This window comes from Argopecten irradians, chromosome 8 (assembly GCF_041381155.1).
Source record: "Argopecten irradians isolate NY chromosome 8, Ai_NY, whole genome shotgun sequence".
Classification (NCBI taxonomy): Eukaryota; Metazoa; Mollusca; class Bivalvia; order Pectinida; family Pectinidae; genus Argopecten; species Argopecten irradians.
Genome location: NC_091141.1, coordinates 31,454,453 through 31,481,458, shown reverse-complemented (window position 1 = coordinate 31,481,458; position 27,006 = coordinate 31,454,453). Strand labels below are relative to the sequence as shown.

The 27,006-nt window shown below is 33.5% G+C and overlaps 1 protein-coding gene across 1 annotated transcript in view; it reads left to right on the top strand.

Annotated features, from left to right (window-relative positions):
* Nucleotides 1–1,972: 1,972 nt before the first annotated feature.
* The window catches only part of LOC138329835 (uncharacterized), a 150,913-nt gene continuing 125,879 nt past the window's right edge, over nucleotides 1,973–27,006 (top strand). Inside the window, exon 1 of the mRNA XM_069277126.1 lies at nucleotides 1,973–2,216. The gene's annotated coding sequence lies outside the window, so the exon portion shown is untranslated. The remainder of the gene's footprint in view (nucleotides 2,217–27,006) is intronic.

The window sequence follows — 27,006 nt, the reverse complement described above, 5'->3', positions numbered from 1 at the left end:
ACATTTACTAAAGTTTATCAGGGACCGCAGAATCAAACCAAAAATAGATTCCTAGAAATCCCCTTTTGCACAAGATTTCAAAGAGAGGTGAATGTTTCGGAGCCTACTGATTGGGTATTCATGGTGCATCAATTTCAAATGTTTAAATGTATACCTGTTCATGAATATTTTGGTACATCTACGGTGCGAAATTCAACATAAGATGGAACCCCCCACATTAGACTATGTGGGAAGAATTCGGACAATATATCTACGCACTTTCTTACCCAGTGCCCAGTGCACTGTTCTATAGTCGCGTTAAAATATTAAACTGTCTTGTAAGCTTCTTAGAAGTTACAGAATATGAAACATTCGACCACCTTTTAGAGGAAAAGCAATGTCAATTTCTACTTGGAAGCCAGGTGGATATTCCTCGTGATATTGATAGATGGGAGATAATGATGATAAACATTGCTGGCCTACTTCCATCACTAATTGTACATATGAACACTTTACTTTGAAAATGTGATTTTGAAATTCTAAACTGAATATCGATTTGTTTAATTGAAATGTAAAATAGGTATGAAATCTCTGAAAAGAGGAAATAAAGAAAATCTAGCTATCTATCTATGAATCCGCGTGATACACTGTGATACGGACTTATTCAAGTTTTATATTAGACTTAAGTCATTATCTCTTTCACTGTATCTACCTATTTATCATAATCACTATTCTATGTATCTGTATATGTAAATATTTTATATATTTATTCATCAAATGGATATGGTGTTGTTTGGTTCTGTAAAATATACAATATAATCTTCTTTTTCAATGTTAAGTGTTTAAGACTGGTCAGGAATAGGTTATATATTCAGGCTGTGGGTCGGTGGTTTTCATTGGGGTACGTTGGGTTCCTCCATGTCATTGACACATCCTTAAATGAACATGAAACCTAATTGATCTATATAAAACACTTTCTGTTTTTTTAGTTCATTAACCAGCTAATGTCACTCATTAATTTTAGTCATATAATCATTTATTTATTCATTTATTCATATATTCTGTTTCAGCCGATCTTTGAACATGGTACGTTTTGGGCCGACAAGTTTAACAGTTTATTCCTGACTTGAAGACAGCGCCAAGGGAAGTTTACTCATTTCCTGAAAATACAAGACAGAGTTAGTTTTCCATAAATGACCTGAATATGTATTTATGAGTATAATTTGTGTTTTTTAAAAATATATTTATCTTATATACTTCGTTAATTCAATTATAAGTGTTATTAATTTCACCCCCAACCCCACATAAAAGTTTATCAAGATGGTAGATTTTAATTTCTTTTTATTCATATGTATGCAAAATGCCTTTCTTCAAAATAAGTGGCAGGTGACCAGACTTGAAAACTCTGTTTAACCTGGACAGTGGCAAACGTTAACATATCGCATATATGGAAATAATTTGGCTCTGCGGTCTCATCACGGCGAATTACTATCTGCATTTTCTTTATTGATAGCAATAATCATTCAATTGATAAATTCGCTAATAATTAACTTCACGAACTTGTTTTGAAATGGAAATCGGGAAATTGAATAGCCGCGAAAGACAGTTAATTTACAATATAGGTCCCTTAAACGTAGTACATATCAGCAAATGATCCTGGGAATAAGAAAAAGGTGTGATTTTTAAAAGCCTTGTAAACTTCCAGAACTTATATATAATTTACGATTAATGCTGAAAGTCATTTGTGTAAAGAAATGCATATATTTTCGCTGGATTATTACATGTGTATTTCAGCCGTGGTGTCATTGACATGGCATATCTTTATGAATTTATATCATGATATGTTTAATTTATTAATCAACAAGTGTATGACAGGTTTGATAAAACATCCGATTGTATACATACCAAAATAAAAGCATGCACCGATCAGATACTTAGTCCACATACAATTAAAGTATGTGTAATTTTCAAAAGGCCACCACAGCGATAAATGTTAAAGCATACACAGCTTTGATAAAATAACCGAATTTAAACCTACCCGAATAGAGGCGTGCACTGAACAAATAATTGACACACATACTATTTGAATATGTGTAATTTAAAAGACCACGGATATCGGTGTACTGTTACGTAGATAAGTGTTAACTCGTCCGTGAACAGTAGACTGACTGGGATCTAGGTAAACACAGTGAACATTGAGGTGTAATAACTGGAGAATATTCAGCTTCAGATCTGAGGTAAGTACTAACGTGTTTATGTATAGTTTAGATCAAGTTAATATTCTCAAAAACATTGAACTTATAATACATTGCAAGACTGGAAATACACATATAATCATAATATTGAATACCAGGAAGTAAAACTCAGTTCACATATGTACTGTGTACGTGATCTACAAATCTGCATTTATTAACAGACATGTGTCATTAACCATTCTATACCATAAAGAGCATTAAATAGACACATATCAGTATCACAATACAGTATAGTGTAATACATTACAAATAAATAAATAAAATTTAGGCACGGTAAACATACTTGCTATATCCAATCGCGATTATTCAGCATCATATCTGAATGGAATTAAAATAGTTTAATTATGTAAACGACTTGACTGACGATTGGAACATAATGCATCGTTTACATATTTTAATAACATTTCAAAAATAATACAAAACAACACACACATTAGGTAACCAGGAAATTAATTAGACTCGGTATACATACGCGTGTACAGGTAACTGAACTATAGACATATAGGGATTGGATTTCGTTTTTATGTTAACCATGCTTGTATGGAGCAATTCCTCTAAGAATATATTCTATGGGGCGCGTTAGCGCCCCATATTGAATATATTCTTAGAAGAATTGCTCCATACAAGCATGGTTAACATAAAAACGAAATCCAATCGATATATTTACACTCACACGACTTTTTATTGATATTTTATGCAATAAAATCGTCATTTGAAAGTGACGTAATCTATTCAATAAAAGTCGGTCAAAAGTGGAAGGAGCTTACTCAATTGAACAGCGAATGATGACGCTTCACGTAAGGTAGAATAATTCATCCGCGACGACAAAAAGTTCAATATTTTAGTGTAAAATAAACATGACATACAAAGTAAATTTCAGAGATAATTTTATTTAATCAGATCAGAACTTTAAATATATATTAAATTTTGCTAAAAATTAATATATAGCGTAATAACATAAAGAATTTGTACACGGCCACATGTGTGAACTCGGTGACCGTTATTGTGCAGCGAGGCGAAGCTGACGCACGCTTACACACTTGAGTTTGCCGAAGTTACCAAAACACTGATTTTCAAGTAGCTCAATGTGTTTGAGATATCGTCTGACTTGACATCCTTGGGAGCCATGTGATTATATAATCTACGCTTAGATCCATATCGCCATCGATAGATGAAACAAATTCACTTGTGTTCGATGGATACAATGTATTTGTGGTGACGCGTAACTGTCAACACGTGGATTATTAGCGGTGCATGTTTTATAATACACATGATTAAATTCTCAAAGAACAAAGACAAGAGGATATGTTTATAACTGACCTCTATCAGAGGGTCTCACGCCCGTCCACCCCAAAGGCTCGATCGTAGGACGAACATAGACACAGAGGTAATGTTTATATTTGACACCCATCATTTTTAACAAAAATGAAAGCACGTCGCCCCGGTCGGGATATTTTTCCGTTTCTTTTTACAATTGTTAATTTAAAAATTGTTTGAATCATATATAAATATAAAACATGTATATATTGTTTACATTTTTTCAAAATTCTATGAAAAACAACAATATACACGTAATGTTGCATCAAAATGTAAACAAAGCCATGTGTTTCTTTTTAAAAAAAATAGTCCTTTTACGTTGCACAGAACATTTTCATACGCAAGTTCAAAGTTCAATGTTACCATGCAGTTATGGTAAACAAAATCGGCTAGTATTAGCGTATAGTGACCAAGTCTAGCAAGTGTAAATATATTAACAAGAGAGGCTATTCGATGTCTTGAAACGCAGGAAAACAAATATGCAGGTAGTAATCACAGAATACTCTATCGGAATGTAACTATTAAACTAAATCAAACACGGTAAACATACAGAGCATAACTTACGGCAATTAGTAGTCATTTGTTCAATAATGAATTAGTTGTACCACCAAACATTGTATACAAAAATGATATGTATTATGTATTGTATACAGAATACATGTAAAATACATAGCACAAAAACACCTATACAAGAAAACGATAACCAAAAAATCAATCGTAAACTTCATTTTACTCGATTTACTTCTATAACTTACCCTTTAATGTAATGGAACTATTAACGTTGTTCGATAAACAAGTGTGGTAACAAATGCGATACTTTGTAGCACAGGGACAAATGAAATAATTTATAAACATCTTCAACTAGATAACATAAATGCAAACAAATACTTACATGCAAAGCGGTTACACAACGAATGATTATTCAATAAAAAAAAATTTCAGACGAGTTTTTATGATTCGAACGTTAGGTATAGTCTTTTTTGTTGCACTTTTAAAAGATAGAAAAAAGAAGTATAAATACCATATTTATTAACCACGAGTTGTTTGACATGTGTCTACCATAATGATATTTTATTAGTTATATATTTTCAGCAGAAAATGAGCGTTTTAGGTATTCACAATTTATTAATATAAACAAATAAAATGATAAAATAGCAATAATAATAAATTGATATATCTTGCTTATGTAGTAAACATATCAACAACAATATGAGTACACCTTTGGCTTCTTATCTATAATAGTTCATTGAATACAGGCATAAGTACGGCAAAATGTAATGTACTTTCCGCCAAATGATCATGATCATAAGGTCGTCGTGTTCAAGTTCAAGTTCGGTGTGTGTTCATATATCTGCTCAAACTCCCCCACTGTAGGGAACAGCAAACTAAATGAAAAATAGACCTTCAAAATTGTCCCTGTTTATAGAAAATTGAGCCTATACTATAGAATTATGCATCGTTTAGTTACTCATTGGCTAATTATGAAATTCAAAACTAAGTTGTTTTTTTTTCGGACGAGTAATTATTCTTAGAAAACATTTATATGAATTTTAAAATCAATATTGAAATTAAGGTTCAAAATATCAATTTTGATAAGGCATTTCAGAAATTGCAAAGTTGCAAACAACGTCACTTTCAAGTTTAAAATCCCACGCTGAGATCTAACAATGTAGGTTGCAATTTATCAAAAGAAGAAGAAAACCACATTATTGTATATGTTGTAATACTTTAAAACAGTTTTTTACAATAGTTTCAAAATGGGCTATATGTCAGAGACATACAGTATGCTTCTAAAGATTGCTTTATATCATTTGGGCGGCCGTAGGGTTTTAATACGTAACTATAGATTTGCCACCTTTCATGTTCTCCTCTTTAGAGCCCTACTGAGACCCTAGAATACTTAATACAAAGTATTATTTTGTTGAAAGAGAGATGTTCATCACTATATAGCGTGTCAATATCGATTCAGTCATTGCATTAATGACGTTTCAATTAGCCTTTGAATATGCCCAAATAGGTCAAATCTCAGGTCTGAAATCCGGCATTTAGTGTGTGCAAGGAAACCTGTCTCTGAGAGATTCATTGTCATGATACTGACATGCGGATGGTCTTAAACAGTAGAGTATAAATAAAAGAAATGGGTGGTAAAGAGAAAGGGCAAGGAAAGGTAAAATAGAACCGATTAAAAAAAGTATCATGCGCAGGTTTTTTCTACAATGACATGTGCGTTATAAACTTTAGGCGACTTGCGGTGAACGTATTTACTTGTTAACCGAAATCTTGAGAACTTGTTAACCGAAATCTTGATCTAGATGCAAACTGCTTAAATAAATGGTATTTGATATAACCTACTATCAATATTGAGTCAGGTTAGAATATTTGCAGTCGTCGAAAGGATATATGTAGAAGTTTCTCAAATGGAACGTGTTACCCCAGTATTTTAAATGGTTTTAGCTAATATTTTACGACAACACTGGAAGTAGTCTCCTTGCAAACGGCCTACTCATGTACAGGTGGTGGGTATATGTATAGATACTGTAGTTCGAACCGCGATTCCTTAAATAATTGGTTGTGTTCTAAATCATTAATTACAACTTCATGTGTTTGGATTGCGTATATCCGGTAACTTTAGCAGAGATATTTTTGCAATTTCGCAGCACATTGTTATGATCGCGAATATTTCATCCGCGAAATATTGAGTAATTGTTAAATGGTATCTACCCTCTAATCCACAACAAATTTAATAAAACAATTTCTTGTGAATATCTAAGAAGACAAGATACTTGGTAGAACGCTGTGATAAAGGCCTATCGGGTTTGTTCAAACGAATGTCATTGGCCGACTGAATGACTTGCAAATAATTAGTAAACCTTAAGACTAATACTTGTCTGCTACTGATTTTGCACAAATTAATTACATTGACCGAAGGTCACGTGGGTCAGGTAGGCTAAATTGTTTTTTGTTAATAACTTATCGGCCAATATTCCCAGTATTGGGCATGTAGCATGATGGGATGCATGACTATCAATGTCTTCAAATGAATGACATTGCCGCTAATATTTTCATCAAATTCCATGGGTGTAGAATTTGTCTACATGTGCTAGTAATCTAGCAATAGGTCACAGAACGGTACGGTATGTTACTAATATAATATGTTACATGTAATTAATCGACATCGTGTTATCTCAGTCGAGTGCTAAGATTCTGTAACATAATTCTAAATGAGGCGTTACTTAAAGGTAATATTTTTTCTCGCGCCTCTAAGATAAAACAAACCAAATCTATGTAGGCGTTCAAAGTGTAAAATTATCTGGTCTTGGGCCTCCTGGTTCACAGCCGATTAACCATTTCATCTGCGTTTCGAATTCAGTCGTTCCGCGTTAAACTATAGTTCGGTTCTATCAAAGATAAACGATGATAAATTCGTACATACTGTTTACATAATTAAAAACAACAACCAAACAATGGATGGCAAATGACATTGGTAATATTATTGATTATCTGTAGCCTGTGACGTCACTAATTCGAAAATATGACGTCACCTGCGCGGACTGTTACATGAATGGCGTAAAATTCCACCGAAAATCACGTAAAGGTACCAGACAGATCGGACGAGACAGTAAAAATCTAGCACTGGGTTTCATGTGAGATTTCCTTGTCCGAGGTGTGAGAATTATCAATACAGATAACGAAGATCGTGCCGAAAAACATGCTGCAACAAGTTTATTTATTTGAATGGCCTCTTTTAACGTTCAATGCTACCGTGGTCAACTATATCCGGATGTAACAACTTCTGCTGGAAAGTTCTTTTTGTACAATGTCTTAATTGTAGTCGCAGACAAAGTGAGCAGTTTCCATAGATGTGTATTAACCACAGATCCACTACAATCTGACCAGCTATACCTCTAATAATATTCCCCTGTTTTAGCCATTCTGCCTAAGTCCCTTATATGAAAACTAAATGGGAAGGGACAGACATGCATAATACAAACCACTTGCGGCCATTCCCCCACTGGATCATTCCTGGATGTCGATATCGGTCATTCCCTTTTCGCCTCCCTCTCTCCGACATCTGGCGGTTGGTACTGTTTCCATAGTTACTGTTGGTTGAGTGTACGGTTGGCTCCCTCCAAATAGTCCAATCGGGTTCCTTGTTTGGTCAGACGCTGATAATCTGGGTCAATTTTTAGTCTGAGATGGAGACTTTATTCAGATGATGCTATTAAATAATCAACATATTGATATAATATCTTATTTAGTAGCTGTCACTCTATACAATCGATGCCCCTGTGATGGAGCGACATGATGATTTGACCACCCGAGAGTTGTTATGTCACTCGAGGGCAGTGCATAAGCTTACATGTATTTCCGATATGTTCAAGAGTGGGTACTTATATTAATAATTTCAATAATTTGTGTATCATTAAATATGTTGGAAATGTCGAGGAGTAAGCAACTGTGTCAATTGTAAGATTTAGGCATAACGCAACGGAGAATATATACCGTTACCATAGGTCCCGGACCCGGAGTCTAAACAACTGTCAGACACGTCGCCGTACAAATTATACACAGGAAAAAGAGATGAAGTGATGATTAAGAAATACTAGATAACATTCAATTAATGCTGGTCTACCTTTAATCAGGTGTTATACGGAAACCAGCACAAACGATTCGTTCTGAAGCCGCCATATCTCTTTTACCTGGAACCTCTCTAGAAACATCAACAGTAGCACGTTACATCTAGAGACTACCCGGATGAAGGACACGCGAGGGTGACATGACAAGGGTGACATAACGAGGGCGACATAACTATTCGGGGGTGACATAACGGAATTTCAATCAATGCAGCGCGATTACAGATGACATGACGATTGTTTTTAATCACGTGATACTGTATTGACTAATCAGAAACGCTTATACATGAATGAGGTATAAAAATAGTGTTTAACATACAGTGGCATTGATAAGTCATAATATGTATACATGTAACTGCTCGTACTTGCCATTTTCTGTATTTGAGTCTTTCACATCAAACACCAAAATAAAGAAAAATAAAGAAAATGGTCTGGAAGAGAAATATGTACCTGAACACAATCATTAATATGCTATATGATAATCAAAGATTTAAATGGACGAGATTACGTGTCTTATTTACAGCTTTAACTATTATAAGAGAATAATGTTTTTGCAAAAAGCTTGATTATCCGAAAACAAACATCTACCCAATGTTCAATATTTGCAAAATTTAGGCTCCGACCCACCAAAACAGGAGAAAAAAGAAGTTATGTCAGAATACCTTTACCGTTTGGCCAATCTATCCTCATTCAGAAATATAGATAAGTGTATTATATATCGTGTATCATTCAAAGTGTATTACGAGTCTGCACGAGTCAATAATCCCTCTAATATACAGGCCCATTCCGTAACAGACTCTTCGGGAGACGATACTGTCACTTTTTTGCCTGAAAATAATTGGTCCAGTTGGTCCAATAGAGTCAAGGAAATAGATGGGAACGTAAAAAATGTGTGTTACAGTTAGCAAGTTAAACATTTGTTCTCTTAGCGCATTAAACCTTTAACGATGCTGCTAAAGAATTTGCTAATGATACATATTTAGAAATGCGTGTTACTTGTCATGACCTGCTTCAGTTGATTATAACTTAGGGTCACATTGACTGGGTGACGGGGAGAAATTTAATAAATATATTAATAAAATCTTACATGGGTCTGTCAAATGGACAGGGATATCTCAACCCGAGTGAGAGATTTTGGCCTGTCAACTCGAGGCTTGCCGAGGGTTGACGGCCAAACTCTTTCACTTTTAAAAATATTTATTATATAGGAAAACGTAGACTGGCCACCAGTCTCTAGAATACTAAAAAAATCACTAAAATGTGGCTTGATTATCTTTGTCCCTAAAACATGCCTAATCCCTAAGTTTTAAACTAGGGGGAGATAATCTAGTAAAACACTATGCTGAGAAAGTCTTATAAGCAACTTATATCAGGTGGCCAGTCTAAGGAAAATGTAGCACAATGAATGTTCCGCTGACATCATAATGATTTGGTGATCATTTTTGACGCCAATAAGCACATGTTAATAAATTAATGAAATATATTAATAGTATAACCAATTTATACCTTAAACTATCTTTTATGTATTCAGCATTTGTATAGCAAATATTATGTCAATTGCATATGGTTTTGTTTTGTATTAGCGAAATGGCTCTTGGGTTTTTTAGAGTGTAACACACCATCCATCCAAAATCATGCATAAATGTCTAAATAAATCTGCAGTTTGATCTTAACAAAAATATGTAATATAATTCAATGAATGACAATACGTTTTGTCAAATAAATGCAATTATTTTTCCAACAATATAGACTTATATAATCAGTTTTCTATCAATCAGTTAACTGTTCTGAGCGTGCAAACAATCGATTATGACATATAGGTTTGTGAATGATACTGTTATAATTAAATAAAACATTTAAGTTGTCTGTCATGTTTTATATACACCCAAATACTGGTCGCGGGTCCCAAATTACATATACACATGTAAACATGCGTAACTTAATTAAAAAGACAAAGGCGTTCAAAGTCCACTGTACTTCTGTACGTATACATACTTGGGTGTAAATCTGTATACCGTGTGTGATCTATATAATTACAAGGATTGTAAACAACATTGAGCATTATAAATCACTGTGAATAATCAGTTTCAGATCTGAGGTAAGTGTTGCATTGTATATTGATTACTTATTGTAATTTAGGATTATACTGATATTTATCAAGTTTTTACGTTTTTTATTATATTGGAAAACGTAAATCTATGAATGTTCGGCTGATGCTTTAAGGGCTGCGTAATTATTTGACGCCATTTAGAATTAAAATTGCTAAACATCACAGTGTATTAATATATTTATTACTGATTATTTATGACAATGTGTATATGGTAGTTTTTAGCGGGTTCATATCATCAGTATATCATGCCGGTTACAAATATAAAACCACAATTACATGGTTTAGAAAAGGACGGAGATCTGTAGTAATGTACATGCTATAATATTAAGGTATTATATATTGGTTAGTCTTGCGGCAAAAATGTTATGAGAACATGTAATTACAATTGAAAATGAATATAAATAAATATATACTACTAAACTCTATCTTAAATTCTCTATATGTACTCGACATTTGTAGAGTAAATCGTTTGCCAATTACAAAATGTTTCCTTAGTGAAACGACTGTTTAGTTTCTCGCACATTGTCCATTTAATATCACACATTGTGGAGAATCTAAATTGATACAAGTGCATCTTAAACCTAAAAACTTACATAACATTATCTTTCAAACACTAGACAATCTAAACTAACGATTGTTTACCATCATTTTGAGTGTGCAAACAATGGAATACGACAGAGATATACGTGAATGATACGGTTATAATAAAAAGAAACAATTCAATGTGTATCGTGTTTTATATACACGAAAAAATGGTCTCGAACCCGAAGTAGCATTAAAAAACGTAGTTTAATAAAGAGACAAAGACGTTACTTCTTTACGTAGTGATACTCGGTTATAAAAGAGTTTAGGGATGTTATATATATAATTACAAGGATTGTAAACAACATAGAGAAGTATAGATTACTGTAAATAATCAGTTTTAGATCTGAGGTAAGTGTTACATGGTATATTGTCTGAAATGATGGTATATTAATTATCTGGTGATCATTTTTTACGACAATGAACACGGGTAAAAGCAACGAAAGAAATAGATAAATTTTATATCGAATATATGCTTTGACGTGTATGCCACATGCATACTGTTTTTGTAAGTGAAATGGCTGTTAAGGTTCTTATACACATCCCGTTCAAATGCATACATTAATGCCTCAATATACCTGCACTGCACATTGATATGATATTACAAAAATATATGTAAGTTTCCATAGTTCAATAAAAGCCAATACGTCCTGCCAAATAAATGCAGTTATCTTTCCAACACTATAGACACTTTATAATCTAACGCTTGTTTACGATTCTGAGTGTGTAAACAATCAACTATAACTGAAAGATTTGTGAATGATACGGTTATAATTAAATGAAACAATTAAGTTGTCTGTCATGTTTTATATACATCCAAATACTGGTCGTTGATCCCAAGTTACACCTACACATTTAAAACATGCGTAATTCAATTAAAGAGACAAAGACGATTAAAGTCCACTGTACTTCTGTGCGTAGACATACTCAGGTGTAAATCTGTATATCGCGTGTGATCTATATAATTACAAGGATTGTAAACCAGTATTGTAATTAAGGATTATACTGACATTTATCAAGTTTTTAAGTTATTTATTATATTGAAAAACGTAAATCTATGAATGTTCGGCTATGCTTTAAAGGCTGCGTAATTATTTGACGCCATTTAGAATGAAAATTGCTAAACATCACAGTGTATCAATATATTTATTACCGATTGGTTATGACAATGTGTGTATGGTAGTTTTTAGCGGGTTCATATTATCAGTATATCATGCCGGTTACGAATATAAAACCGCAATTACATGGTTTAAAAAAGGACGGAGAATTGTAGTAATCTGCATGCTATAATATTGAAGTATAATATATTGGTTAGTCTTGCGACAAAAAATGTAAGTAATGTAAATAAATACTACTAAACTCTATCTTAAATTCTCTATATGTACTCGACATTTGTAGAGTAAATCGTTTGCCAATTACAAAATGTTTCCTTAGTGAAACGACTGTTTAGTTTCTCGCACATTGTCCATTTAATATCACACATTGTGGAGAATCTAAATTGATACAAGTGCATCTTAAACCTAAAAACTTACATAACATTATCTTTCAAACACTAGACAATCTAAACTAACGATTGTTTACCATCATTTTGAGTGTGCAAACAATGGAATACGACAGAGATATACGTGAATGATACGGTTATAATAAAAAGAAACAATTCAATGTGTATCGTGTTTTATATACACGAAAAAATGGTCTCGAACCCGAAGTAGCATTAAAAAAACGTAGTTTAATAAAGAGACAAAGACGTTACTTCTTTACGTAGTGATACTCGGTTATAAAGGAGTTTAGGGATGTTTTATATATAATTACAAGGATTGTAAACAACATAGAGCAGTATAGATTACTGTAAATAATCAGTTTTAGATCTGAGGTAAGTGTTACATGGTATATTGTCTGAAATGGTGATATATTAATGATCGGGTGATCATTTTTGACGACAATGAACACAGGTAAAAGCAACGAAAGAAATAGATAAATTTTATATCGAATATATGCTTTGACGTGTATGCCACATGCATACTGTTTTTGTAAGTGAAATGGCTGTTAAGGTTCTTATACACATCCCGTTCAAATGCATACGTCAATGCCTCAATATACCTGCACTGCACATTGATATGATATTACAAAAATATATGTAAGTTTCCATAGTTCAATAAAAGCTAATACGTCCTGCCAAATAAATGCAGTTATCTTTCCAACACTATAGACACTTTATAATCTAACGCTTGTTTACGATTCTGAGTGTGTAAACAATCAACTATAACTGAAAGATTTGTGAATGATACGGTTATAATTAAATGAAACAATTAAGTTGTCTGTCATGTTTTATATACATCCAAATACTGGTCGTTGATCCCAAGTTACACCTACACATTTAAAACATGCGTAATTCAATTAAAGAGACAAAGACGATTAAAGTCCACTGTACTTCTGTGCGTAGACATACTCAGGTGTAAATCTGTATATCGCGTGTGATCTATATAATTACAAGGATTGTAAACCAGTATTGTAGTTAAGGATTATACTGACATTAATCAAGTTTTTAAGTTATTTATTATATTGAAAAACGTAAATCTATGAATGTTCGGCTATGCTTTAAAGGCTGCGTAATTATTTGACGCCATTTAGAATGAAAATTGCTAAACATCACAGTGTATCAATATATTTATTACCGATTGGTTATGACAATGTGTGTATGGTAGTTTTTAGCGGGTTCATATTATCAGTATATCATGCCGGTTACGAATATAAAACCGCAATTACATGGTTTAAAAAAGGACGGAGAATTGTAGTAATCTACATGCTATAATATTGAAGTATAATATATTGGTTAGTCTTGCGACAAAAAATGTAATGAGATCATGTAATTACAATTAAAAATGAAAATAAATAAATACTACCAAACTCTATCTTAAATTCTCTATATGTACTCGACATTTGTAGAGTAAATCGCTTGCCAATTACAAAATGTTTCCTTAGTGAAACGACTGTTTAGTTTCTCGCACAATGTCCATTTAATATCACACATTGTAGAGAATCTGAATTGATACAAGTGCATCTTAAACCTAAAAACGTGCATAACATTATCTTTCAAACACTAGACAATCTAAACTAACGATTGTTTACCATCATTTTGAGTGTGCAAACAATGGAATACGACAGAGATATACGTGAATGATACGGTTATAATAAAAAAATAAACAATTAAATGTGTATCGTGTTTTTATATACACGAAAAAATGGTATCGAACCCGAAGTAGCATTAAAAAACGTAGTTTAATAAAGAGACAAAGACCTTACTTCTTTACGTAGTGATACTCGGTTATAAAAGAGTTTAGGGATGTTATATATATAATTACAAGGATTGTAAACAACATAGAGCAGTATAGATCACTGTAAATAATCAGTTTTAGATCTGAGGTAAGTGTTACATGGTATATTGTCTGAAATGGTGGTATATTAATTATCGATCATTTTTGACGACAATGAACAAAGGTAAAAGCAATGAATGAAATATATTAATTTTATATCGAATTTATGCTTTGACGTGTATGCCACATGCATACTGTTTTTGTAAGTGAAATGGCTGTTAGGGTTCTTATACACACCCCGTTCAAATCCATACATTAATGCCTAAATATACCTGCACTGCACATTGATATGATATTACAAACAAATATATGTAAGTTTCCATATTTCAATGAAAGCCTATATGTTTTGCCAAATGAATGCAGTTATCTTTCCAACACTTTAGACAATTTATAATCTAACGCTTGAAAAGACAAAGACTTTTTAAAGTCCAGGTGACTATGTGACGTGTACTGGGGTAAAAAATTCAGTATACGGTGTGTGATCTATATAATTACAATGTTTGTGAACATCTGACAATGCATACTGTAAATAATCAGTTTCAGATCTGAGGTAAGTGTTACATTGTATATTGTATACTGATTGTAATTGAGGATTACACTGATATTTATCAAGTTTTTAAGTTATCTATTATATTGGAAAACGTTAATCTATAAATCTTCGGCTGATGTTATAAGGGTTGCGTAATTATTGTGATGTCTTTTAGAATTAACATTGCTAAAAATCACAGCGAATTAGTATATTTATTACTGTTAATTTATGACAATATGTATACGATAGTTCAAAACGAGTTCAGTTCACTAGAACGGTACCAAAATGCAAATTTAGATTGTTTAAAAAGGGACAGAGCCATTTGAATCCATATGCTATTATGATATATAATTATATAGTGGTTAATTTCACGACAAGGAAATGATATGAAAACACGTAATACAATACATTAAATCAAATACTACCAAATTATACCTTACATTATATATATGTACTCGACATTTGTAGAGTAAATCGTAAGCCAACTGCAATTTATTCTGAGTAAAATGGCTGTTTAGTTTCCCAAACATCGCCCTTCAAAATAAAATCATTTTAATAATCAAAATCTAAATTAATACTAGTGCATCTTCAACTAAGAGATTGGCATAGCAATATCTTTCAAACACTAGACAGTTTTTAATCTACCACAACTGACTATGATAGAGAGATGTGTGAATGACACGGTTATGATTTAAAGAAACAATTCAGTGGCCTGGTTTAAATACCATGTATTATATTCACCCAAATAATGGTCGGATTTACACATTTTAAGCATGCGTAGCTTAATTTAAAAGACAAAGACGTTCAAAGTACTAGTTGGGCGACACCTGAAGGAGTGTCGCGGATGAAATGAAGAGAAGAGAAAGGGAAGATAACTCTTGTTGTTACCCTTAAACGGGACCAATTCCATTAGGTTATGAACAAGAGGCCGATGGGCCTTAACGGTCATCTGACTATTGACACAATACAACACCTCAAAGAATAAAGTAGTGGCACACAGTTAAGGCAAAATAAAAAAAAATCATTTATTAGAAGAAGTCCAGGTCCTGATATATTTAATGAGTTAGACCATGAATGAAGGTCCCTTGATCCCCACCATGCTGCAAATCCAATTTCCAGTCTCAAGGTAGTCATTCATGTTACAGGCTCAATATCAGGTCTCTATAGGCCATTAAGTTATTCACACGAAGTCCTTAAAAGATTTTGACCTGAATGAAGGTCAAGATAATTTATTTGAACAAACTTGATATCCCTTCATCCACGCATGCCGCAGACCCAATATGAGTACCCTGGGCCTTTTGGTTCTTGAGAAGAAGTCGTTTAAAGATTTTAGCCTTTTTGACCCCTGTGACCTTGAGTGAAGGTGAAGGTCCTTCATTTTAACAAACTTGGTATATATTCATTCTAGCATGCCACAGACCCAATATCAGATCTCTAGGCCTCTTAGTTATTCACACGAGGACGTTAAAAGATTTTACCCTATTTGACCCCTGTGACCTTGAATGAAGGTCATTGTCCTTCATTTGAACAAAGTTGGTAGCCATTCATCTCTGCATGTCACAGGCCCAATATCAGGTCTCTAGGCTACTTACTTATTCACATTAAGTCGTTTAAACTTTTTTAGCCTATTTGACCCCTGTGACCTTGAATGAAAGTCAAGGTCATTTATTTGAACAAATTTGGTAGCATTCATTCTAGCATGCCACAGACCCAATATCAGGTCTCTAGGCCTCTTAGTTATTCACAAGAAGTTGTTTAAAATCTTTTAGCCTATTTGACCCCTGTGACCTTGAATGAAGGTCAAGGTCATTCATTTGAACAAACTTTGTAGCCCTTCATCCCAGCATGCTACAGGCCAAATATCAGTACCCTGGGCCTTTCATTTGAATGAAAACGTTTCGCACTGCAGACTGCAGACGGCGCACGATGACGGACGATGCATGATGACAATAGATCTTCCTGACCCTTCGGGTCAGATGACCTAAAAATATACCAGAGCTTGAAGTCATTTAAGGATTTTAGTCTATTTGACCCCTGTGACCTTGAATAAAGGTCAAGGTTATTTATTTAAACAACCTTGGTAGTTCATTGTATAATATATACTGGCAGTTAACCTGAAAGATACAATATAATTGATTGTCTATAAAAACACCAATAAAGGAATGTAATCAAAAAATTAAAAAATCCTTTTAAGCTACATCCTCAATACTAACTCCATGGGTAACTATCACTGACGTAATATCCACTCTTGGAATATCTCATAGTAACTTGGAGCCACTTTAGAAGAAACAAACTGACCAATCACAGGCTTGCAGAAATCATTTTTGGCTACATCCTCAATACTCCAGGGGTTACTATCACTGACGTAATATCCACCCATGGACTAATATCTCTTAGTAAAATTGGATGAAGTTCAGAAGAAAACAAGAGGCCCAAGAGGCCTTGATGGTCACCTGAGTGCTGATACAGAAAGAACATTGCAAAGTTGGTTCAAATCTTTAAAAAGCATTTATGAATTAAAAGAAACCCCTTTTGGACCCACTCCTCAGGCCCCTGGGGGTCAGTCATGGAAAATTTGTTAATAGGATTCAATGGCCATATCATACTGATAATTCTGACAACATTTGACTCATTTTCTATTACAAATGACCAAATAATGTTCAAAAATGTGTTTTCCCTATAAAAACTATAGTAAACTTGACCCCTCCCGAGGGGAAAACATGAGACCCCAAGGTTCATATATAATTCATGGTTATTGTAAAGGACCTTAAGACCTTTCCATCTATGAAAAGTATTTGATTCTACCATTTCTACAATTTTAGATGAAAGTTTTTGAAGTTTAAGCCTATCCTATTTAACCCATTTTAGCCCCACCCCTCAGGCCCCTGGGGGTCAGTTATGGGAAATATGTTAATATGATTCATTGACCATTTCATACTGATAATTCTGATTCATTTTCTATTACAAATGACCAAATAATGTTCAAAAATGTGTTTTACCTAAATAAACTATAGTAAACTTGACCCCCTCCCCACGTGATTCCATCTATGAAGAGTATTTGATTCCACTATTTCTTGAATTTTAGAAGATTGTTGAAGTTTTAGCCTAATTGACCTCTTTTGGCCCCAACCCTCAGGTTCCTAGGGGACCATATAATTCACAATTTTGATTGACCTTTGGCCTTGAAAGGTCTCTGCAAAATTAGATTAGGTCACTGGAGACTTCATCTCAGGTGACCTAAAAACCGAGTCCTGCATAGACTTCCTTTCAAGATTACAGAGAAAGTGACACCCAACTTCAAACCAACCCCTGAGTGATAGTAACCCCTGGCGAATGGAGAAGGATTAGGCTATTATTCTGCTATTTTCTTAAATAAAGGGAGACTTAAAACTTGAATGTGGCATTTTATAATTGTCCCTATGACATACAATTAAGCAAGGAGTTCATCATAATTGCTATTGCTGCCTGGAATATGCATTTTCATGAATAATCATGCAAAAGTCTCTGCTAGCTACCCCCATTTTGTCGAAAAAAAAGTAAAAAAATGGTAATAACAGACAATATCGCCTGGCTGGCACTCAATCTCTTACAAATACATATATTTTAGAGAACAAGAAATGTTAAACAGTTTTTTACAGAGAAAAAAAACCAAAATAAAACTACTGCTATAATCAAGTTAAAATAACCCAGAAAATGTATAAATCTATGTAATAGATGTATAAATGTATGTATGTACATCATATGATTGCAATTACTATACATACATGTATAATGTATATGGTATGTCGGAGTGAATGTGTATATGCCTGTATTATGTTATGTACTATAAAATGTCTTGAAAAATAAAAAAAAATATAAAAAAAATATAAAATAACCAGAATTCATTTAATATGGATTATATCGTTTCATAATGACACGGCATCAAAGATTTGAAAAATATCATGTAATTATACATGTACATCACGAATAATCATGTAAAAGTCTCTGCTATCCCCATTTTATCAATAAGAAACTGTTTTTCCATATGTAGATAAAAAAAAATGTCAAAATATAGACAATATTGGTATGACCGAATACTCAATCCAAAACTTAACATAAATTTCTCTGTTTTTGCAATTCTTTTAGTGATATTGAGCATTTTGCTAGAAAATATACCTTAAAAAATAATAAACCAATTACCTCCCTTTACCCAATCCCAATGAAAACTGTTCATATGAACATTTAAAGAATATAAAGTTTTTAATTTAAAACCCACGTACCCTTTTACAAGTAAGTCAGTTGTTTGATGGTATACATGCATCTGATCATACATGTACTTGCATAAGATATTTAACAATATAGTGCTTAATCAAGAAATGCCTTGGAAATGTATAATGCTAATTCGAATTTCATGTTGGGCAATTAGGGTAATGAGTTATATTAGGTGCCAATCTTTCTAATTATCATAACATTTTATGAGACCTTTTATGAGAACTCTATTCGTGGGGCCACGGTGACCAAGTGGTAAAGTTGTCCCAACATATTACCACAAGCCGTCCACCTCTGGGTCACAAGTTCGAATCCTATGTGGAGAATTTGCCAGGTACTGACAGCTGGTTGGTGATTTTTTCTCCGGGTTCTCCGGCTTTCCTCCACCATCAAACCTGGCACGTCCATAAATGACCCTGCATGACTGTTAATAGGAAGTTAAACTAATAAAAATAGAGAACTCTATTCTACATCCGAATTGTACATCCTAATTGGAACACATATGGTACCAGGTAATTAAATTATTTTAAATCCTTGATACTGCTGAATGATATGAAAATCAGTTAAATAAATCATCACATTAAAGGATCTATTTGTAGCTTTTATTCATACGCAGAAATGAATTACTTGGTACATCTTTCATACTTCAGTCTTTTGTTTTATTAATCATATTTAATTTTTATATTGAGGAAGATTACCTACATATATATATATATAGGTACTAGTATTTAAAATAGTTACCGTTTCCAAGTGTTATTCATCACAGATGAAAAAAATGTCAACAGCAAGCAAATCATATATTTAAAAGTCTATACCTTAACCGAAATGGCTTATCAATTTTTTTTTAAATTGTTTTTTTGATTTAGAAACATTTTGAAAACCTTTCTCAAGCTGATGAGGCTGTTACAAGTTTGACATTCACTACTGTATAGTGAGTGTTATAACTAGGTCTCCTTTTACCTAGATACTGTATGATATTTTAAAAAACCCCAGAAAACTGTTGTTATTTTGGAAATAAAATGTCAAAATATCCTTAAAGGCTCGTGGTATTTCAAATTTTATAAATTTAAGTTTAATAAATTTCAAATGATGTAGCCATGAGTGTAAGATTCTATTTATCACATAACTAGTATTAATCAAAACATAGTCAAAACTTCAGTGATTCTGACAGGACAGTGGCGTAGGAATTTAAGATGAAATATTTCATAATTTCATAACACACCCCCCCCCGCCCCGCACCCACAGGAGATACTTGATTTATTTTTCATATATCATTACATATTTATTGGGGGTCCGAGGGATTTGAACATACCGGATTCACACCATCGGCACATTGTTGTGTAACTCAAAATAATAATCAACTGATTGTCTTGCTAAGACATATAAACAAATAAATCTTTTAAGAAGCATTTTTTGTAATAGTATAATTCCTTGATGGACATTTTCAGTCTAGTTCGTGTGTATTGAATTTTCATTATTAAAGGTTTGAACATTACATGCTTGAATGTTTTAGGAAACGTGCACCGAAATATTTTCTAAAAAGTTCAAAAATGTGTAGGAGGACCCTTTTTTCTTTCAAATGTGAATTTTTAGAACATTTCACTCGGCGAAAATGGGGGGGGGGGGGGGGGGGGGACATGTTTGCCCCCCCCCCCCCTGCTCCCCCCCGCTTCCTACGCCCCTGCAGGAAAAAAGGGCATCCATGGTGCTTAGTTTAAAGTGCACCTTGACCTCAATAAATGACCACCAGATCAGAGTCCAGGGGCACCAAGAAGATATCAACAACTTCCTTTACAAGGAAAAATCTTACAAATTTTCTTGAACATTGTTTATTTAATTCTAAATCTATTGAGTCCTTGAGAGAATAGCCATGGCTTAAGCTCTGGGTCAAAATTGGGATTACTTTGTTTAGTTTCAATTCTGTTTTAGGTAAGAGTGGCAAATCAGGCTTGGATTTGACGTGTCAACCGAGATAATCATACAACATCACAGACATCATTAATATCTACGACGCCACAATAACGTTCGTCTTACAACATTTATGACATGACCGTATATATATATATATAACATTGCTAAATGGGTCAGAGTGATATTATACATGTATGCTAATTTTCACAACACGGGTCAATCTGATGATTCCTTTCGGCATCCTAATTGTTACGCAGTAGTTGTCTATCACTATACACAACACAGCAAAATTGTGAAATGAATTTCCATTAACATTATTGCCCTCATCCACCCAGTCTGTACAGTAACTTAAGCCTAAGCAATTATTATGTGTCATGTAAAACTGCAGTGCATACAAATGTCCATATCTACATGTAATAATGTTGATCACATCCATTGTCAAACTACATGTACATTGTTACCATTTGTTTTTCTTGTTTGTTTTCTTTAGTTGTCTAATATTCAGATTACTCAAAGACGTTTCGGTACCTTCTGAAAGTCATTTCGCCCTGTTCACTTTATGATACCGAAAAGACTTCCGCATGTACCGAAATGACATGTAACGAAGCTACCGTTACGTACGTTACATGTGAGCCTACACACTACCGAAACGATATATGTGCATGACTTTATGGTTTAACTACTAACAATTTAATCATATGCTCAAACAATATATCAGGAGATACATATATTCAAACGGCATCTGCCTCAAAGTCGGTACAGTTGTCAGTTTACGTGCTGTTAAGCCACGATTAAGAACACATGCATGGTTCTGTTGTCAAGACAGTCACTCGCGATGGTGATCATAAACAGACTGTAAACAGTACCTAACGTTATATTTGCAGGCCTACAAAAACAATCAAATATATCTGATAATACTAATATCCACCGTTAATGATATTGATGTCTATAACAAGTAAAATGAACAATTACTTACCTGATAATGCCGGATTTAACTTGAACATCAAGGCGGCTTCAACGTTTTTACTCAACCGGATACAAACAATACACATTCCTTATAGGGGGCGCGATAGTCTGCGCCATGATTTTGTGCGTTCGAGACAGTACAAATAGATTCATTTCACTGTTGCACTTGTTGGGCGCATTTTAAAACATAAATTTGATGATTACTGCATACATTATTTACTCATTTTATAATGTTTAGTCACTTCTACAGAAAATTTCAAAAATATCACTCATTTTTAAATGGTACATTTGCCGGTCCAATCGTTCAGAATAGCTCAGAAGGAAGGCGCCTGGGACCCCGAAATATCTCGTCTGTTGTGGAAATTTACCGAGAACCTGCGAAATACCACCATTATTCATGGCTGTATTGTGGCCGTTGTATATAACATTTCCAAAAGTAAGAAATACCGTTTTGTTCAGAATTACAAGGACTTTTTATATGTAGAGTTCTAGCTTCTCAGCTTTATTAATTTATTTACTAGGATAGATTAAACAGAAATCAATGGTCAAAATGCCGATTTTGGGGGTTTTACACCAAAATATCTCGTCGTTTTGAATTTTCACAGCTAAGGTGATTATATCAATCGATAGATCACGCCGTGATTAGCTTACATTCAAAATTTCAGCAAAAAATATCGTTGGATTTCCTTATTACTCAAATCGCGGTTATAAGCGGGTTGATAGCTAAAAGTTGTCGTGTTAACATTTCGTTCCGAAGGAACGATAACAGTTGTTATCGTACCTTACGTCTCTTCATTTCATACTTCTTCACGTAGATACACTAAAGGGGTGTGATCGTTATAATTCCAATGATTATGAACAACAAACAGTGTGAAATTTCTTTGGATAATCAGTTTCAAATCTGGGGTAAGTGTTACATTGTAAATAGTATACTGACTGTAAATGAGGATTAAACTCACATACATCTTTGATGCTGGTATTGTAAAAAAGTGATACGGGCGTTTGGTTTGTAACCAAACGATTGTTTACGATTCTGAGTGTAGAAACATTCGAACAGTGACATTTTCTGTCAGCGAACAATAGATGTAAACAAACATGTAGACGAACACTTTGTGTTAGTGTTATTTTGGACTGAAGACCCTATAGCGGCTGCATATATATTAAATAGAAATATTTTTTTGATTTTACTTTGAATTTATTCTAGCCTATTTTTTCGAGGAAGAGGAATTGAATGATGTTGTTATAATTAAAAGAAACAATTAATTGATCTGGTTTAAATTGTGAAATGTACACCCAAATAATGATTAATCTAGAGGACAAAACCTGGCATAAATATGTTCAATGAAATTCCTGAAATAATCGCATTTTAAATTCTACCAAGTTTGTCTGCTACTTCGACCCGCAATAGTGTCTGGTAAGATTTTGAAAGTCGTAGCATTGAAAAGCTTCCGGATGACAACAACAAATCCGCTGATTATGTTAAATACGCGTTTTAAGATTCAGGCAGTGTTAATGCTCCATGCCAACTATAATTAATCCCAATATGAACTCTAAAATGCACCATTGATTATAACAAATTAGCTCCTTGTACCATTAAACATACAAGTATTGTAAAACTGAAAGACTTAATAGGAAATCGGGCCGAAACGGGCATGATCAGAAATGGAAATAGTCATCTAAATGATAATATGTAATATATTTAAATGAGAGTTTGAAATTTCCAGACCGTACAGAATTATGTATTATAAAGCTGGTCATTTATTATATCATTTAAAGACAGACTACTTTTGATTGATAATACTTGTAACAAAGAAAGGAAAATGACCTTAAGGAAACATCCTAATTAAACCTGAGAATCGTGAATTGGTCCATCCCACTGATATTCCGCGATATCTTTTAATATCATCGTGTTGAAAATCAACCACCGTCAATAAATGAAAAACAAAACAAACAAAAAATTATATTTCAATTTCGCCGGTACAATTAACGATTATGTTTATAAACTGAATGTCGTACTCCATCAAGAATATTTTGCATATGTTTCGGTTTTGTGTATTTTGTTGTAGATACATGTGAAATATGAATAAATGTGTTTCCAATTATGAATATAAATATATCGTATGTGAATGAAACAATAGCTCACATAACTAGGCAGAAACAGCTTTGATTTAGGTGAAATCATAATTCGACAGAAACAGCTTTTATTTAGATGAAATCATAATTCGGCAGAAACGACTTGTATTCCGATAGATTTGCACATAATTTGTGCAGAAATGGACTTTCTGTAGTACTGTCAAAATTGAACATACAATGTACATGATCTCACATCTCAAATGTAGTTTCAGACTTTATTTGAGCACGAACGGGATATGTTTGAGTATGATCGGTCTTTAATTTGAAAGGATATCACTTAAACCATGTATTAATGAAACAGAGGCTGATATATAGCATAACCACTTATCATCGGTTAGTTTGATGAATCAAGAAACGATAATTAAATTATTAAAGAGTATTTTAAATTATTAAAGTTGACCCATGAAGGCTTTGTCATTCATTTCTTATTGTATATTTTTAGAATGTGTTTCACTATTTCTTGATACACTTAGTTTGCTGGGAAAATCTGTAAACACTTAATGATACAAACTACATGACGTTATCAATAGTTTTTCCTTGTATGTGTATGCTACATTTGTTTAACACGCCACATCTTCTCCATGCTTTTTTAAGTAGTATAATGATGAAGACGGGACATTTAATCCTCGCAAATAGTTTGGTGTTTTACAAAATGCGCAGACCGAAGCCTAGTATAATATTCAATTTGAAATACAGACAATGTCTTCGATTATTTTATTGTATTTAATAATCCTGATAACGAGCACAGCTGCAAGGGAAGCCTGTAATTTAAACCTTAGATCTAATAGATCTAGTCTTTACGGTTTATAAAAAACAGAGAGTTGTTTATGCTACTAGTAATTAGTAATGGTATGTTTGATTTTTGCATAATATATTAAATGTATTTCTAAGATAACTTTTATTTGTATTGATGCATTTTCAAATGTCATGTGTTACAGTTTCCTGATTACATCCAGATTGTAAACATACATCATGTTTGTCAGTTTATGATAGCTTCGACATCATTTCATTTCCAACAAAATGTACAAAATACGTTTTTTTAGAATTGTTACGAACCACGTCGGTATCATACACGATAAACGCGCGAATAACAAACAGTGATATATCATTTAGCTTCCTACGAAACATCTGTTAATTAATTACACCATACTATTACTAACGTTCGGTATGGTGCATCTTTAAGTGATTTAGTATCACTATCTCTCAACCAATAGCTTATTAAGTAGATTTTAGAAATAACCGATAATGAAATACATGACACATTCGTGAATCATACGGTAATGATCGGTTCCAAATAAAACAATAACAATCTGTCTGCTTTATACACAGACGAATAATGGGCATGCGCGGAACAAAGAGTTAAATATACACAATAAAATACGTGTGGTTCAATTTAATAGACACCAATATTCCAATTCATATTGTACTACTTCGATTAGGTATATGTGAACTCGGAGGTAACGTATACGTTCAGTGCTCTATACACATGCAAAACCGTAAACGTAGACGTCACATGTACATAGCAGGACAATAAAACAGTCATATGTGTGTAACAACAGTTACATTTTGTATCATATACTGACTGGAATCGACGATGTATCCTTGATACATAATGATGATTTATCATTTAGTTATGTATGTGTGGATCAAATACGATGCTCCATTCCACGATATGTGCTACACATACACGATTTGTGCTAAAAATAACCATTATTAGTTTATTACATTAGTATGATTAGTATTTACTTATTTTCAGTATCAAAATAATTGTCACAGTTGGTTTATTGCCATATAAGTATTGTGTGTCTAGTGTCTTGATTTACATTCCATTTTGAATAGCATCCCGTTGAGATTCGTGTAGTGTATTATCATTTTGACCCTATATCTATTTCTTGTGTTAGACACAGAATATATATATTAAAAAGTAGATGGCGGCTTTAATAGATACAATACATAGTCCAATGTTTTTTTTTCTGCATTATACAATTGATGCCTCCGTGATGGAGCGACATGACGATTTGACCACCCGAGAGTTGTTATGTTGTCATGACGACTCGAGGATGGGCAAATCGTTATGTCGCTCCATCACGGGGACATCAATTGTTTTACTATACGAATATTACTGTTTCTATCCAAATTGGACTTATTGAACATATTAAATATCATGTTTTGATTGTCCATACTATGTTAACATCAGTCTTCGCACACTAAAGCTTAGTTATAATTCCGATATGTTCATAAGTGGGTACTTACATGTACATTGTAGATTTTAATAATTTGTTTATCATTAAATATGTTGGAAATGCCGAGGAGTAAGCTACTGTGTTAATTGTAAGATTAGGCCCAACGCAACGGAGAATATATACCATTACCATAGGTCCCGGACCCGGAGTCTAAACAACTGTCAGACACGTCTCCGTACAAATTATACACAGGAAACAGAGATGAAGTGATGATTAAGAAATACTAGATAACATTTAATTAATGCTGGTTTACCTTTAATCAGGTGTTATACGTAAAGCAGCGCAAACGATTCGTCCTGAAGCCGCCATATCCCTATTACCCAGAACCTCTCTAGAAACATCAAGAGTAGCAAGTTACATCTCGAGACTACCCGGATGAAGGGCACGCGAGGGTGACATGACAAGGGTGTCATAACGATGGCGACATAGCGATTCGGGGGTGACATAACGGAATTTCAATCAATGCAGCGCGATTACAGATGACATGACGATTGGTTTTAATCACGTGATACTGTATTGACTAATCAGAAACGCTTATACATGAATGAGGTATAAAAATAGTGTTTAACATACAGTGGCATTGATAAGTCATAATGTAAATACATGTAACTGCTCGTTTTTGCCAACTTCTGTATTTGAGTCTTGCACACCAAACACCAAACCAATTAAAGAAAATGGTCCGGGAGAGCAAGATTTATCTGAACATAATCATTTATTTGCTATAT